The sequence below is a fragment of the Dicentrarchus labrax genome, unplaced genomic scaffold, assembly GCF_905237075.1.
Source record: "Dicentrarchus labrax unplaced genomic scaffold, dlabrax2021, whole genome shotgun sequence".
Classification (NCBI taxonomy): Eukaryota; Metazoa; Chordata; class Actinopteri; family Moronidae; genus Dicentrarchus; species Dicentrarchus labrax.
This window is the reverse complement of record NW_026136722.1, coordinates 26,141,421-26,160,166: the sequence shown is the minus strand read 5'-3', so window position 1 is coordinate 26,160,166 and position 18,746 is coordinate 26,141,421. Positions and strand designations below refer to the sequence as shown.

Sequence of the window (18,746 nt, the reverse complement as noted above, 5' to 3'; positions counted from 1 at the left end):
GCGTTTCAAACAAGTGGAATCAGTTTTTATCATATGCAATTGTGAGATTTCAGCAGTCCCAAACAGCTATAAGAGATCACAAATTCTTTAGCACTTCATATCCCAGAAATCCCATACAGAGATGTATTAGATACGAGAACATAATACATTCTAGTTTCATGTAAACTGAATATTTGCACTTAGACACAACATATGTTTAGTTCTTTGCTGTCAGACAGTTGTAAACTAAAATAGAGAATTGACTGAGGGTCACTGAATGCTAACATCCCAGGAGTTACAGCAGCCTTGAGTTATGTGACAACAGAAACAGAATGTCAGTGGACCAATTCTAACAAAATTCTAAGAAAATCTCCAAAAGAACATAAAAAATAATGCATGTCTCAATCCTCAACTGCTCTGCACGTGTTAAGAGTCGGGCACATGGAGATTAACAGCCGGTGGTGCTAACTGTCCAGTTGGGTGCCATTAAAACACTGCAGAAGAAGAAGCCGCAACCAGCTGATGTAATTAAGAGAGCGCCAGTCAAACCTCAAACAGTGGAAAACACATGAGGGAAATATGACATATCCTCATTCCGCCACACAGATCTGATGTTCTTCATCTTTCCAGTGGAGCAGACACTTCATGTACATCATGATAAATTCCCCAAGTCTTTCCAATGCACTTTACTGTATTTTTCTTTTATGGATACGCCAATGTTTTCAACTTTCCGGTGTTTCCACTCAGGTTTTATGCCCAAATTGATAATGTGCATAAAAACGAGGGGTTGGACAACGGTACTGAAACAAAATGAAAGATTCAAAAAAGGCAATGGAACACTGCTGGCGACGATGGGAACAGATCCATATTGAGCTAAGACAAATCAGAAGTAGTCAGCTGTGTGAGTAAGATTTCACAATCAATCTACGTGACTTTGTTTGAAAGTGTGAATCTTGAGGAGGTAATTTTAATTAGCTGCAAATGAGATTCACTACCTGAGAATAAAAACCACCCACAGCACCCAGAGTCTACAGTCAACATCACAACACATCTACACTAATGCACAGAAGTATGAAAACATCTTCTTCTCTCCATTTGGCCTTCCTACACTGTGGAAATCCCCACCAAGTTGTCATCTGTTGGCTCCAAAGGTTGGCTAGCCATCCTAAGGCTCATGCAAATGCCATACTACCAGCTTCATGTTAGACAGGGAAGCCACGTTTACAGCGCCAACCATCATCATTTTTTTGTTCTTATGTAATATGGTACGCTCCAGCGGTCCACCTCTTAAGGAGGCAAACATATCCTACTTATGGCTACAACAGCGGTTAAAAGGATGACCGTCGGCCAGTGGTCGGCCCCCTCAGGCTATTTCTAAACTATAACGTGGATATTTAAAATCTCTGAATTATCAGCAGCAAAAATGCATGGTGCTATCATATCCAATATCAAAGTAACACACCACATACTTCAGAAGATACAAACTCTACTGTGAAGGTTGATATCCTGTCAGGCTGGAATTGGAATGTTTATTTTCTTTTTCCGACCTATTCTTCTCCATTTGTTTCTTATTTCCTATTGTTATTTATTTCCTTTGGTTGGGCTTGATGCTTTCTTCTGTTTTCCTCTTTCATTTGGATGATATAATGTTCAAAGGCACCAATGAAGCAGACGCAGGAATAGGGCAGCCTAAAGCCATGATATCTGGTGGTGAAAGTAAAGTTGATCATTATTTTGTATGTCTGTGCCTACACTAGGGTGGCAACGGTATGAGATTTTTAAGGCACAATAACCGTCTGAGAAAATATCACTGTTTCACGATATACAGTATTACACCATTATGATTATCATCAGTTCCAATGACTTCTTAAAGGAATGAAAAAAGAAATGGGTTTATTTTTAGGTTGAACAAATGCTCACGGTAGAACGTGCGCTGCCTCTAGTGGTACGTGGTGGGATCTCTTGAAATGAAATAAATAATTAAAAAATATATAATACTATCGAAATACTACAAAGTTCCAAATGAAAATGTAATTCAAAATATTTAGCATTTCCTGTAACATTCTGTTTCAATATCAGCCTGCTACGTAGTGCCGTTCATGCACATAGCGCACACATACATCCACAATTAGTCATGAGCTAGAATGTGACTGTGAGATAGTAAGTGGAGGTAAACTGAGTTCATGAACAATCGTGGCTCCAAACAGAAACTATTGGGAAGGGAAGTGCGGACCAGGAGTACCCCTTGTCCACCAAATTACCTCCGGTTCTTAAACCGATTCCTTGATCTGTCCGCAGCTGAATAGGGTCGGCCTACGCTGCTGTATTCTAACGTTGTCATAATGGAGAATCTTTATGACCTAACTTATGGAACCTGATCTTCTCTGAGGTAGTACATGGTTAAAAACGTCTAACAAACATTGGTAAACTAAACATTGGGTTTTGGACAGGTGGTTGGACAAGAAAAGACATTTGAAGACATTACCTTGTGCTTAAGGAAGTTGGAATGGACATTTTAATAGACCAAAACGATCAATAAATCAAGGAACTAATCAACAGATTAATAGATAATAAAAAAAGTTAGTTGCAGCCTGCGCAGACACTTGCTGCTATTGTTTAATTAAAGTGACGTTTTAGCACGTTTAGCGAATTTCAAATATTGCAAGGGAGGAATGGTAAAAGAACACAATGCCACAGTGAGCTTTTCAGATTGCAAACCACAAAATTACAACATTTGATTTTCTTTGTCTGTGAACATAAAAATATCTTACAAATCAGATTTTTTTCAGAATTTTTTATTTTTTTTCCTTTCAGAAAACTATGTTCTGGTTGATTGGTTAATGTCACATTGATTTCCATCACAAAGACTGCGTCAAGTGGAAGTGATAGCTGCAATGTATGGCGACAGAATATGGGCTTGCTTAGTTAGATAATACTGCTCGTAACTAACGGTACCAAAGTCTAGCATCTTCTCCAATCTTTTTGGGCCCATTTTTATCAGGTTGAATTACAGTCAGTGCTTCAAAAACATCAGACAAAATATTAACAGCCCTCCCCCGTTGCCGTCCAATCAACTCTACAAAAGCAGAATCTCCAGGGCCATACTCCAGGGATTATTTGTCGTTCACAAACACGACAAATTACGACAAACTAATTTTGATATTTTGAGCTTTATTATTCAATGGCAGTTGGCAACCCAGGTAAATGTTATGTGTCAGACAGAACATGGCGGTCAATACGCAGTGTGACAGCAAAAGTACAACACTGCCACATATATACAAACTGGTAGATGACATGGAGGATAACGTCAGGAGGTAACAGGGTTTTTGTCTCTGCATTAAAATGTCTATAAATACTAGACCTATTTTACACATTTTGTTGAACTGTGAACTTTTATTACCTTCAGCAACAACATTCAAACCCAGAGAAATCTGTCACTCTATTCAGGGAACAGTGCGTTTTCTTGCTTGCCTCTAACACGGGATACGTCGGATACGTCAGAGGGTAAAAGAAGGAAGTCAGTGAACGTGACTAATGGCAACGCAAATAAAACTGTCATTTCACCTCGTCGGTCGACAATTTCTATCACATCAGATAGATTTTCAGATAGATGTGATTTTGCCTTTCGATGTGGCTGCTTAACAATCAAAACAACAAGTCCCATGATCCTACACCACAATAGGGATGAGACGATAGACGATATTATCACATAACGTGATTAAAACACTCTAATTTGATCGTGGCAAATTTCCATTATCGTGATAATTGTGAATATTCTCACGTGACTTGACTGGAAGCTGTCCAGCTCTCCAGCGTACAGTCCTATTTTGATTCCCTGATTTATTTTTTGAACAAGGGGGTAAATGGGAGCCTGCATCTTTGTGTGTTTACTAACTAAATGTAAGCTAAAGTGATTCCAGTGTGCTTTAGTGCCATTTTAAAAGCATGAAGTATATTTTCAGTATTATCGTGAGAATATCGTGCATCGCATTTATTTTGGCCAAGATAATCGTCCAATGCCTACCACACAACGTCATCAACCTAGGTCTTTTGTTACTGAAAATGACACACTGTACGGTTAACTTGATCCCTGACAATTAAAGTGAAGGAAAACAGCAAAACACCTTCAGGAATAGCAGTGTGCCAGCAATGTGCCCATATGTCCAATAAGGCACCTCATTCATAAAGTGTAGATTGGACAAAGTAGTACAACACAACACTACAGTGGTTCATTGCCACCATTCAAGCTTCCAGAGGATGACTTCTGGTTCTCACCTTCTACTGGTAGTAGGCTAGCTGTTGTGTCACTAACTCATTTGGTTAGATCTCCACTGGTAGCCGTGGCGAGCCACTGTTGTCCACCAACCATCAGCAGAGGGGTGACTACTGTCCTCTGTTAGCTGTAGGTCTGTGCTGGGGCTGGTGGCTGTTTAACTTTAGGTTGTCAGCTGTTAGTTGTGTCCTAGTTCGCTGCTGGCTGTTTGGTTAACTCCTGGTCAGTACACACGCAGGTAGCTGTGGTGTGGAAGCAGATAATAGCTGGAAAGTGTTTCCTGTTTGGAAGCTAGTTAGCGTTAGTGTATCTGTGTCCTTAAGCTAGCTGTTGTAGTAGTTTCTAAGTTAGCTACGATGTTAACTGTACAGTACAAGTGTGGGCAATGGCTTAGCAAGCACACAATTCCAGCTTTCATTCTGCAACCATTGTTCAAAAAGCCTTTCACAGCCTGTAGGTATCCTTCTCGTACAGTCACTCACGCACGCACACCCGCACACACACGCTCTCTCGGTACCGTGGATGTCGGCGGGTCCTCCTGGAACGCGTACGGGCGCAGAGGTCGCTTCCTCCCGGCTTCGGTTTCCGCCGAGGCTCGGTGTGTGTCCCCCCGCGTAGAGCTCCCCTGCGCTTTTACTTCACATGGAAACGTGTAATTTAACAAAGCAGGACGCGTCTTGCCTCCTGTCGTTTAGCCTCCTCCATATTTACAGTCTCTCTCTCTCTCTCTCTCTCTCTCCCACCACCAACAACAACATTATTGACGTCCTCCTCCTGCCACGTGACCAGTCTGCTGGGGCTAAAAATAGCCTCAATAGAAACCAATGGAGGCAGACAGACATGGCAGAGATAGACAGGCAGGCAGACAAATACACAGTTCAGTTTTTCTTGCGTGCCTGCTTCACCTTACTTTCCCGTGTTTCCTCCCCGTATGGTGTCTCACAGAGCTGCTAACTGTCGGTGCTACAGAGAACAGGAGCACACTGAAAGACTTTGAACACTATTCCCAGCCAGTTGAGCAATTCTCAACTCAATCAAAAGAACATAATTTAAAGCAACACATTTTGTGTCTTTTTGAAGCTGCAGTAGGTTATTTTAATAAAAATATTTTTGCTGAAACTTTCACTTGTAGAACAGTAGAACATGAGACAGATAATCTGAAAAAAAAAAAAAAAAAAAAAAATCCGGTTCCTGTGGCTCATTCTAGTGATCCTAATGGCATTTGCAAGAATCAACCAGGCCTGAACGAAAACAACCAATCATACCTGAGAAAGATAGTCGATTATTGAGTCTGATTCCCAGGGAATCAAATACAGATGCTTTAGGAAAGTGGTTCCCAACCTGGGGGTCGCCAAAGCTATGTGGGGGTAACAAGGCCTTCTTGGTTTTAAGGTGTGTAAGAAAACTTACACAGTAGGCCTATATCAGTATGGTTCACTTCTGTAAAAAAGAAGAAAAACACATGCAAAGTAAACTGTCTAATAGAACAATGGCCAAGTGCCAGGGACAAGAAAACACTGAATTTGTAGGAAAAAAATATTAAAAGAAGCCTATTAAGTCTGTATTATTGTTAAAATGATAAAACATACATATTACAGACAGAGAATTATATAACAAGTTCCCTGAAAAGGAAAAAATGTGCTCAAAATTCATCCAAATCAGTCGTTTTTATGCAAACTTCTTGCAGTCACTGAGTTCACTAATTGGGTTCATTGTACCGTTTTTAATATAATATGAAATATCCATAAAATATGCCACTTAGTCAGTTTACTAAACGATAGAAAAGGTGTCCCCAAAGGACAATGTTTGGGAAGTGTCTTTATATCTTTCTCAGCTCTGATTGGTTGTTTTTTGTTCAGACCCGGAGGATTCTTGTAAATGCCATTAGGAGCTCTAGGAGGAACCAGAGGAACCAGATTTTTTCACAGATTATCTGTCTCATGTTCTACTGTCAGGATTTAGTGAACGTTTCAACAAATATGACAAAAAGTTATTTTTAAAAAATGACTTGCTGCAGCTTTAAACAAAGTGCCCAACACTTTACAGCCTCGGTTGTGACAATCTTTTTCTGTTCTCACGGCTGGTTTACTGGCTGTTATTGTTTGTGCTTCCCATGTGTTACCATTAGATTCAAGTCACAAAGCCAAACATCAGATTTTACAAAAAATATAAACACCCCACAGTCTTTAAAAACACTTATCACTGATCTGAGGGTATTTTCAGAATCCTCAAAGACTCTTCTAACCATCTGGATGAATAAATGTTCCAGCCCCAGGCCCCCAGGGGCCTCCAAAAACCGTGGGTTTACTGTGTGACAATTGGTTTTTGTGATTTGATCAACTGTATATGGCAATATGTACCACTAAAGCACAATATCAAAACCCTCGCCTCACCCTCCCATTCCAAGCACATAACTACGAGAAACTACGGTGGCTGTGAAAAATGTGAAAGGTCTGATCTAGAGCCAGTGTTTGGTTATTTGTTCTGGGCTACTGTAGAAACATAGTGGTTCAACATGGCGTACTCCATGGAAGAGGTCCCTCTGTAGCTAAAAACGACTCATTCTAACGTAATGAAAACACAGCAATTCTTAGTTTCAGGTGATTATACACTAATGAAAACATGCCTATGAATATTTTATTCCATTTCTGACAATATATCTTCACAAATGTTACACACTTAGGAGCTCCTGTCCTACAGAGGGTCCCTGTATCAGGATTTTAAGACCTTCATTATTTTAGTTTTGTGCTCATAGCATTCACATTCCAAAATAAATATGTTGTGATATGTGTGCGATAAATATGTAATAAATGTACCACATGGCAAACTTAGGGTCCCAAGAAAAGCTGTACACATTGCACAGGGAGTGGAAGGAACGGGGGTGTTAACAAAGCCCCAGCAGGTCATTTTTACCCCCAAGGCCCCCTGCAGGTTAATCCAGCCATGGCATTTCTTTGTTGTATACCATAAATCGGACATAGCCCACTGTATATATTGAAGTGTCGGTAGACCAAAGGAAGCAGCTCGGAGATGTCAATAAAATATGATATTTTAGATAACACATTGGAATATTATATTGGGACATTTTGTTTGGAGTGTTTCTGTAATTCCACTGTAATCACCATGGCCAAATTAACCTGCTAGGAGGTGCCCTACTGAGCCATACACCCATCCCAACCCATTTCTTTATGCAATTAGTACAGTTTTTTTCATGCTACCTGTCTGCAGATTTGCTGTACCCTAACCCAAAAAACTAGGTTACAGTTTATCTAGTTAGTTTGTAACATTTAAACAGCTTATTAGTTAACAACTGTTTCCTGATATTACAACACAGTGGTTAAGGTTTGGTTACGTTGAGGCACAATAACATCTTGGTTAGGGTATGTTCATGAATTGTCACATATACTTTATAGATAATCTGTTAAACATCTACAGACTAAGCAAAACAGCTGAAATGTTACAAATACTATAAACTGTCTGTAGGTGGATTATACAAATAAAGTGTTACCAAAAACTGAATTTAAAGTGAGGCAATGTGAGAAGTATCATATACTTCTTCTTACAAATTAAAAGTTAAACACAGAAGGCATAAAACACACGTATGATCAATTCACACTCAGTGGATTGTTGCTACAGGTTTATTTGGTCTGGTATGACCATGGTAGCTTATGGTGGCTAATGTTAGCAAAGTCTGCTGACTCTATGACTCTGTATTTGTGCTACTGTTGCACCATCTTTTAGCATTCACCATTATCCCATAATTGTCACTTGTGGCCACAATAGCCACCGTTGAACAAAAGTTACATAGTCATCATGTCAGTTGAGATTTAGTGTGTTTTAGTGGTATATTCCCAAACATCAATTAAATATAAGCAGAAGTCAGTTTAGACTTCTTGAGCAGGAGGTAGGGGGTCTTGTGGTTGATAATCCAGCCTAAATCACATTACATAATTACTTTCCACAGTAGAAAGTAGTGTAGCACAATTTTGTTTGTAGGTAGGTTTGCACTTACCAATGAAAATGTGTATTTCCTGTAGGATTTAATGATTCCATGACATTTTGTGTTTCCGTGTTCCCTAGAGAGCAGTGCCTTTCAAAGTGGGGGCTGCCAGGGGGGCCGTAGAAAGTATGAAGGAAAATGCTAAAAAAAAAAAAAACACCTATTATCATTGCATTATCATAAAATATAATTTATAAGACATGCCTAAATTATTTTTTTGTGAAATGTCTCCATAACTTTTGGGTCAACTGCCATGAAATTTTGTATAGACATTTCTGTTGCCTTCAGGGTGAACTATAAACACTCGATCCAATGACATTTGTCTGCGCCATATCGTCAAATTTTTGTCCGTACTTTTTTTGACCAATACTTGCTAAACTAAGGTTTAGCTGTGAGCCATTTTGTGTTTGCTGTAAATTAGCAAACATTAGCATACTTGACTAAAATGATAAACATGATAAAAACATTTTTTAACTGATTACATACATTTTTTAAGTAAAACTAACTCAATTTTATAAATTAAAAAAAATCAGTATCTAAAATCAAGTAGCTTCAGTAATTTTAAATGACACTGACTTAATTTAGTGATTTGTATTTGTACTCTGAAAATAACATACCTAGTACAAAGTACGTACTCAGGAATGTTTGTTAACTTACAAAATTGAGTCTGTGTTACATTTAATTTTTGGTGTAATCCTCTTTTCTAGTTAAAATAACTTGTACTTGCACTACAGTGAAGTTAGCATACTGACGTTAGCATTTAGCTTAAAGCACTGCTATGCTTAAAAGACCAGTGTGTAGGTTTTAGAAGCATCTAGTGATGAAGTCACTTGTTTCACCCTCCCTTTCCAACCGCAAGGTAGAAATTATGGAAATGGAAATGCACAAAAAACTCCAACAACCCTATTTAGAGCCAGTTTTTCGTTTGTCTGTTCTTGGCTACTGTAATAACATGGCGGTTCAAAATAGTGGTCTCCAAGGCAACCTGCAGCATCTGTAGATAGAAACAGCTCATTGTAAAGTAATGAAAAAACTATTCTTGTTTCAGGTGATTATACACTAACGAAAACATACCTATGAATATTATATTCCAATTTAAATGTTAAACCCTGTGTTGGCCTTTAAATGTCCAGAACCGCCATTTGTGAGTTTCACAACCACTATAGTTTTTCCTATACATGCTTAGAAGAAGAGGGTGAGGCGAGGGGGTTGTAATCTGAAACTACACCGCTAGATGCCACTAAATCCAGAGCTACTAGATGGCTGTAGTCCCTTACACTTGTTCTTTGATACGATTGTAACATTTCCAAAACTCAGATGCATGACTCTCAGCACGCTGTATCGACTGTGTTGACAACAACTCACTGGGGGAGTCAAGGCGTGCAAACAGTCTTTGCTAAGAAACAAAAATGCAAAAATACATTGTAAAATACATTGCAAAATACATTGTGGAGTCTGGCATTACAGAACTGTGGTGGGACTTTTGGGGCTCCATTTGGGAATAAGCCTGTGAGGTTTGTCAAAACAGCTTTAAAAATAACTTTGATTATGATGCATGCAGGTAAAAATAACTGTCAGACTTAACAGTGACAAGATTTAGATGGAAAAAGGGCAAAATCTTACTTTCATTCATCATCGTTTACAATATAATGGGGAGTAGAGGAACAGACAGGAGAGGAGGAATCATACTTGAAGCTATAAATATCTCCACTCTTAGCACAATGTGACTGCAAAACAGATAGATGAGGAGGAGGAGGTGGAGGGAACAGAAGTGAAGGAGATTGGGAAAAACGAGGGAGGAAAGAAGGTGAGAGAATGCGACAGAGCAGGGAGGCTGGAGAAGAAATGAAGGGGAGAAGCAGGGATAGAGATTGAGGAAGGAAGTAAGGAAGAAAGGGAAGTCAGAGAATGGAAGGATGGGGTAAAGGAAATATGAAGGAAAGGGGAGGGTAGAGAAACAGGAGAGGAGAAATATTCTGCGTGAACAGAGAAAAAAACATGAGATAGAGAAGAGAAAGGGAGCGGGGGGTGGAATGAAAGGACGGAGAGAGTGAGAGACAGAAATAGAGAGAAAGAAAGAGCTATTCTGGTAATGATGTTGTTGCCATGGAGACGCTATCCTCAGTCAGACTACTCCACAGGTGCCTCGTGGGTATTTTTAAAGGACTTCACTGATTGGTGGAGGTCTTTGGTACAGAGAACTATTGACTGTTTTGACATAGGTGAAGGTCAAAGGTCATTCCATTGTATCCAATTACCCTCCAAATGCTTCCTCGCCTCCTCCTCCTTCTCTACTTCCTCCTTTCATTGCTTGTTAATCTCTGAGTGGCCATGTAATGAATTCAAATAAAGATAAAAATAATATACTGGCTAATGCAAAATACATGTCTTACACCTACACACTGTTCCCTTATTGACCTTCAACAGCGAGAGACCTTCATTTACATTAAAGTGGCTATAACCAATATTTTTACAACAACAGATCACATGACTCGCATATGTGACAGACCATTGACAGTAAAAATAATGGGAGCTTAATACGAAATACTTAATACGAAGCTAGGTTCTGTTACTGCGTTGCCTATTTCGAGCTTAAAATCATTTCAGAAACATATTTTAGTGTACTGTTTAGCCGGAATATGAGATTGTGTGTGACCAGGCGAGCCACCATTGTTTCCGGCTACGGACAAGTCAAAACCGGGCAGCCAATGAGCGCAGATCAACTCGCAGTAGGTCACGTTCGCTGGCTAGTGCTGGCTCCGTTTTACTGTCATGATGGCGCCCAAAACACTGAACTCAAGACTTCAAAACGGTACTCTACAAACCAATGGGTGATGTCACGATAGGTTTACACTTGTGACAGACCCACAGAGAATTACCACCAACTCTGCAGTTCCCCTCAGCACTGCAGAGTGTTTTAGCACCTTTCAGCTCATTGTTTTGGTTTCACGTCCTATAACTTCACTCACTCCGCTCTCAACTGTGATGTTTTGCAGCAGGCTGTTTTTAATTCAATTCAATTCAATTCAATTCAATTCAATTTTATTTGTATAGCGCCAATTCATAACAGAAGTTATCTCAGGACACTTTTCAAATAGAGCAGGTCTAGACAAGCCAAAAAGCTCTAAATGTGCATTGTATGCTACCTAACCAACACCTAATGACAGACAGAAAAAAGTATGCAACTAGCTGGTCAACATAGTAGAGCACTTCGGAGCTAATGAGTCAGATATTTCCCTCAGGTGTTGGTAGAAACAGAGCTAAAAGAGAGAATATTGGACAGAAACACGAGATCAGATAAATGCTAATGTTGCTCCCTGTTAGCTCTAAATAGGCAGCTCATTGCCATTACACACTGGCCATCACAACCTTAAAGGCACAGTTCACCCCAAAATTAAAATACTTATTTTTCCTCTTGCCTGTAGTGCTATTTATCAGATTGCTTTGGTGTCAGTTGCTGAGTTTTGGAGATATCGGCCGTAGAGATGTCGGTCTTTTCTTCTATATAATGCAAAGATAATCTACAGCCCTTGTTGTGGAGAGTTTATGTAGGAATTTATCAGTTAACTGAACAGAAATTGTATGTTAAACCACAGAAATCACATCAGTGTTTATGTAGACCAGATTTCACTCTCATTTTTCAGGACTCTCTGATATGTACTATAATAAAATTACAATGAAATAGTAAAAAATGAAATGTAATATTACTAAACCTGCATTTTTTGGTACAGTGGAACAAGTTGACAACACAACGCTGACATATTATGACCTTATCTAGTTAAATGGCAAACATGTTGGCAAACAGTTGGACTCCTGGAAGCGACTGCACCAAGAAACAGTTTTTCTCCATGTAATACCCAGAACTCTGCAGTTTTACACATATTGTTGTACAGATTAAACAATGAGATATGTTTATTAGTGAACTCTAGAGCTTTTTTTGTTAATTTTGGACAGAGCCAGGCTAGCTGTTCCCATTTGGTTTCCAGTTTTTATGCTAAGCTAAGCTGCTGGCTGTAGTGGTATCAGCTATAAACTATAATATATAACCTTTCTGCATTAAAATGCCTATAAACTTTAGAGCTACGCTCTATATGTAGTTGAGTTGTGTTCTTCCATTATCCCAAATGTTTCCAACAAAGTTCAAACTCAGAGAAATCTGTCATTTTATTCAGGTAACGCTGCGTTTCACCGGTCACCTGTCAATGGCGTCATATCCCCTTTGTGCCTGCGTCAGCGTTGTGGTTGTCTGACAGAAGCTGTCACACATTGACTGGGGGAGAATCAGTGTTTTTAGAGGTTAGCTTTGGAAAGGAGGAGACCTCTGTGGATAATTGGGCTCCCTGTAGAAACCTCCTGAACCATGAACACAGAAGGAATCCTAACCGGGAGAAGCTGACTGCAATGACGCCAATGGTGGTGAAGACAACAAGTCACGCTACTTCACGACATCACCAAACTTCGTCTCTGTTTTGATGTGAGAGACTCCCTAACGGCAGAAATTACATATTGTACGTTTGACTCTCTCTCTCTCTCTCTCTCCCTCTCTCTCTCTCTTTCTCTCTCTTTCTCTTTCTCTCTCTCTCTCTCTCTCTCTCTCTCTCTCTCTCTCTCTCTCTCTCTCACACACACACACACACACACACACACACACATAAACACACACATACACAAAAACATCTGAGCCTGTGCTAGAGCTAGCTGAAACTGGTTTCAGGTGATATGATGGACAAATGAAATTCACAAAATGACCTACAATTTCTGTTCCATCCAGAAATAAGTGTTTCTTTAATTGTGACCTTGGTCCACACCAGTGGGTGGATATAAAATCTCAGACTAATAGAAGCAAAGGTTCAAACCCACACAGGTAGAAAATGTGTCCAGTCATACTGAAGGAGGGCCAAAGACTTCATTATACTGGTAAGAAGGTGGAGGAAATGGGCCCACTGGTGTCATTAAAAGTTATAAGACAATAAAAGATGGAGAGGGGGGAGAGAGAGAGAGAGAGAGAGAGAGAGAGAGAGAGAGAAAAAAATGAACGAATAACACGTCAATATGAAGCACACACACACACACACACACACACACACACACACAGCAAAAGGAGCAGTGGTGAGTCAGCCTCCTGTGAGTCACAGGAGAAACTAGAAATGTCAGACAGAAAAAGAGCACGCGCACACACACACACATACACAAACACGCACACTCACAGCAAACACATTCATACACACACACGCACACACACGGCAAACACACGCACACGGCTGTAGCCACCAGTTTCTGACATTAATGAAGATAGCCCTGACAACTGTTCTCTTTTCACCTTCTGAGTTAAAGAAAGAGTGGAAGGCTTGATACACACACACAAACACACACGCACACACACATGCAGACACACACACACACACACACACACACACACACACACTGATCACAGCGCAGCAGCACATTTTCAGCTAAAACTGTACCAGCAGTGTTACCTCCTCAGACCTTAGACTAACCTCTGATGGTAAAAGGAAGCTCCTCAATAATCCTCCATCTCTCTGTGTCTCCCTCTGAGACCCTCGAGTCCCCCAGCAGGTCCCCAGACCCTAGGGTGAACACCACAGATCCCGCTGCTGCAATAGATACTGCACTTCAGCCTGATCATACACGAGATTATCCAAGACTGCAGTGCCCTCCAGAGGAGACGAAGGGAGGATGCATGGATGTTAACTGACAGTCAGTAGTTATCAGTACTTAGAGATACAGACTCAACTACAAAATCAACTTGAACTCGTTTGATTCTGATTGTCAATTAATGACCGATTGTCATGAAATTTGGTCTGTTATAAATGTGAGAAACTGAACGTGTGACTGGTGACTGGTGATTCAGTCACTGGGGGAGGATCTAATCAGCTCTTGATTCTCTTTTCACTTGGGAAAATGCTGCAGGCGTGTGCAGGTTCTGGATGTACAAACAGACGAAATAATCAAGCAGGCACTGCTAGTCAGACCAGCACTGAATACATGTATACTAGTGTGAGGTGTCACATATAATATCAACACATGTTGGGCTACAGATTACCGTCTAACTGTCTACAACTGGCGAGAAAGGGGGTGTGTGGGGAAAAGAATTCACCTGTAGAATTATATGTTTTTCTGTCGACAAATTTCACAAAAACAAACAACAATAGCGTTGTAACAATATAATAGATATGGAAATCTACATTTTTAGAGAAACTGACAAAAGCTAGGATTCTGTATAATTTATACACACTAGATTGCAGCCTGCAGGTCCCAGTGGAAGTTGTGGCTATTCAGAAGCTTTAGATTAGATCTGCCCTCAGTGACTGAATTATTTCCTACCAGTAGTAACCAGTATCAGTTTCTCACATTTATAACAAACCAAAATTCATGACAATCGGTTTAGAATTAAGCGATTTACAATAGATTTTGTAGTGAAGTCTGCATCTCTCATAGGGATAGATATATAGCAGATTTTGACCTCCACAATATGGCGACTGTGCAGACGTATAGTGGCGGCATACAGCAGTGGACAATGTAGTATCTATGTTTCTATGGCGGCCACCCCTAAAAAATGCCTGGTTTGGTGTCAAACACTCACAAATTTAACACACGTTAAATAACACGTTAAAAAATAAGTTAATTTAATGATCTGTTATGTACACATTTAAGACTCAGCGATAGGCTTAAGTTCAATTAAAAACAAATAATAAAACAATATATTGATTTCTAATGGCAGCTTTAGATACTTCCATTCAATGTGCCAGAATAATGTAATATTTTGGGCATTCCAAGCAAATATTGATACATGGATGGTAAATCAGAAAATATCTCTTTAGATCCACCTCTGCCTGCTGACATGACGCAGTGTACAGGGGGTCTGAAGATTTGCTTTGGCCTTACAAATCTCACGTTGTAAAGATGAAACAGCTCGCATCTATGTAGCAGAGTTAAATACCAGCTGTGCAGTCTGTGTGTAAAATGACACACTGTACGTCAGCAACTGGCGCCTGCATGTGTGATACACACATCCTGCTGCTGATGGCGGCAGGTATCTGGAAAGCAATGTATTATGATCCACACGCTTATCACAGTGATAGCAGCTGAACTGAAGAGAAAGAGAGATTTTTCAGTTGTTATCTGGTTGTATTGCCTTTCTCTAAGACCTGTCAGTCAAACCAAACAAGATTTATATTTAGGTGGAGTGCATACAGCCTGCTTCTCTCTGCCCCACCCTAACCACACCTCACCTCTCCAACTCCTGTCACGCTCTGATGACACTTCAAATAACAAACTGTTGTGTTCTCTTGTACTAATGTCAAATATGTTTTCCCTTATCATGTCAGCATGAAATGTTTTCAGACAGTAACAGTCTTGTAGTTTCAGTTCATTAATGATATCCAAATATACATTTTAACGAGTTAAAAGATCTGAGGACTTAAAGCAGCCAAAGTGAGGAAGCTGGAGGGAAAGGTGGGGGCCACTGGGAGAAAGCCTCAAAACACTTGTTAACTAAGTTGTTAACTAAGGAGACCCTTAGGGCAGTAGTTCCCAACCTTCTTCCATAAGGGACCCCTTGTCGTTGACTAAATTACATATTTCATGGATATTTCATATCATATTCAATGCATAACAATGACAGTAGAGAACGACTAATAAACTGCATAATGAACCCAAACAGTGAACACAATAACTGAAGGAGGATTTGGATGAATTTTGAGCAGATTAACTTATATATTCAATTCCTGTGAATATTGATAAGAGATTTTTTCTCTGATAAGAGAGTTTTCCTGATATTTTTAGGAAGTTTTTATACAATTTGCGACCCCCAGGTTGGGAACCATTGCCTTAGGAGACATGCTGGAGGAAAAAAAACAAAACTTTTGTATTCCCCTGAGAAATATTTTGAGTGTCAAAAAGTCCTTCTGGGCAAAACCATATAAAATGGACAGTATGATGCTGTCTGTCTGAGGTGTTGGGATCTATTGGGAGGAGACTCTGAATGGAGTTCCTGCCTCCCAGTGTCTGCTCAAACAGACTCAGAAGAACACAGTTAAATCCTCTGTATTAAGTGAAACTCCTCAACTCTTTGCTCATTAAACAGGATGAGCTGCTCTGATTGGAAACTCCACTCCACCTGCCTTTGTCTGGTTTATTTCATCAGTACTGTAATCAAAGTGAGTAGGATTTGTGTGGATTTGATTATTTGATTTCACTGTTTGGCAGTTTAACAGCAACCTGTCGTTCTGCAGCCTCTGCCAGCACCCTGCACCCTCCGCCTCCGCATGCAGATTCTGGCAGACTGTCACAACTTGAATTTACCGATGACCTGACTTTGAACGTTGCTTATGCAAACTGCCGACCACAACGAATCATTAAAGTGCAAAAAGGAAGCATTAAATATAATATTGGATGTAAACTGCATGTGAGAGACATAATTAAACATTTTCAGGTCTTTACTTGGTTACTTTACCATTAATAAGCTGAGCTAAGCTCATGGCTTTTAACAAACTATAAATGTATGTATTTTAGAAATGTTGGACCTGGTTTTTATTATATTAACCCTTCCTTCTCCAGGAAACTATATCCAGCGCTATGTCAAGGATGTGACCATTTCTTCCCCTCATCACTTCCAGTATGCTGAATAAATAAAAATGATACATGTTTAGCATTTTTGTTTTCTTTTGGTGAAAGATTTTTATTTAATTTTTTTCTAAAACAAATTTTTGTCTGAATATTATTTAATAAAGTTCACCAACATAATGTGTGTAAGCTCATTTGTTCATAGTTGTGCTGATGTGTGTACAATAATGCAACTACTATAAATATTGTGAGACTTTGTATTCAAACAGCAAAACTGAAAAGTCTCTGTAACAATAAAATTGACAGCACAAAGAATATTTAATATATTAATATTTATAATTTGGACTTTTGCTTGTAAATGACAGCTGTGATGGGCTGGACTCCCCCTGAGGACGGCTTCTAGTTTATACTGGATACACCTGTGTGCAACAGCAAACGCCCATGAAAGACAATAACAGTTAGATCCCGACTGATCCTGTGGTCAATTGGAAATATTTAAATGTTAAAAGAAGGTGCGTCGGCTGTGCTACGTGTGTAAATGTGCAGAGCACTGGGTGATGCGCGTATCGCTGCTGCTGCTGTGTGATGACTACAGGTATTTAATAAAGGGAGGAGAGAAAACTACGTATAAACCGTTGTGAGGAACAAACAGCACTGATTATGTATAGTGAACAACATTATTGGTAAAACTCATTAATCTCATCTGTTACAGAGAGGTTTCTTTATGTGCTTCCTTTAAGTACTGTGTTTAGGGAATAATGTACATAGTAGTGTGAGAGTGGACAAACCTGACAGATAGAGTGAAAAAAACAAACTATTTTGAATATATGTAGAAATAGTTTTTCATAAATGAGCCTGGAATGTGTCAAAATGATGCACAAGCCTGCTGAGATTTATAGTCAGAACCTATAAGGAGCAGTTCATTTAAAGAGTGAAAGCAAACTTCTATCATACAATAGAGTGAGGACGCAGTCAGAGCTGGACATTTCTTAGATTCATAGTTAGATATGGACATGATCTCAGGTGTTTTGCACATTAAATGGATAAAAGTTGAAATCCAGAGGTGAGATGTGACTGTAGAACAGATGTGCACAAAAGGATGGGGAGGATTCCACGGTTGCTATGTTTGTCTCCAGGTGCATCATTTATATTCCATTATCATTTAAAAACAAACAAAGCTTCTCAAAGTCAAGAAAAGTTTTTCACGAGTTTTACTCAACGATTTCTTCAAATTTAGAGCTTCTACTGAGGATTGTCCGTCCTGACAAGAGCCAAAGACTCACTGAGACTGATTAAAGCGACACAACTAACTTCCATCATGGAAAATGTGAGATTTGAACACTTTGAAAGTCTGTGCTGTTGTCTGTGTTTTACCGTCGAGAGGCCTTAAGGTTCACTGATTCATTGCTAACAGGCTGTGGCACACATGATAAAGAGAATAAACACGCATAGTACAAAGAATATATTGCAAATACAATTAATATAACGGATTAATAAAGTGCAGGGAAGAGAAGCGCCTGTTCAGGCCAACGCATGCGCGTTACACATAATGTGGGAGTGGGTTACTGTATCAATGTACACTGTCTGGCTGTATCACCTCAATACCGCTGTTCATTAAAGCAAATAAATGAATGAAATGCGCAGAAAATAATTACAATTACCGTCTTTATCTTTAAAAATATCCAATAAAATAATTAAAATCACATATTTACATCAGCCAGCTCCCAGCTGAGATAGATAGTGATATTGTGAATTGTCATAAGTACAACTGTGAGGTCCTTGAACTTATTTAATTGTCATCAGTAATTTGCCTTTATATTTTCATGCATTATATGAATATATATATATATATATATATATATATATACAAGTGAAAAAGTACAGCCTCTGAAATGTAAATGTAAATGA

General features: G+C 39.4%; 1 protein-coding gene across 2 annotated transcripts in view; it reads right to left on the bottom strand.

Moving 5' to 3' along the window:
* The window catches only part of hdac5 (histone deacetylase 5), a 73,601-nt gene extending 59,765 nt beyond the window's left edge, over positions 1-13,836 (bottom strand). The window contains exon 1 of one of the 2 annotated variants that reach the window (XM_051389090.1): positions 13,751-13,836. The gene's annotated coding sequence lies outside the window, so the exon portion shown is untranslated. Of the gene's footprint in view, positions 1-4,769; positions 5,005-13,750 lie in introns of those variants that run through there. The other variant, XM_051389089.1, reaches the window with a different exon arrangement.
* Between the last annotated feature and the right edge of the window lie 4,910 nt (positions 13,837-18,746).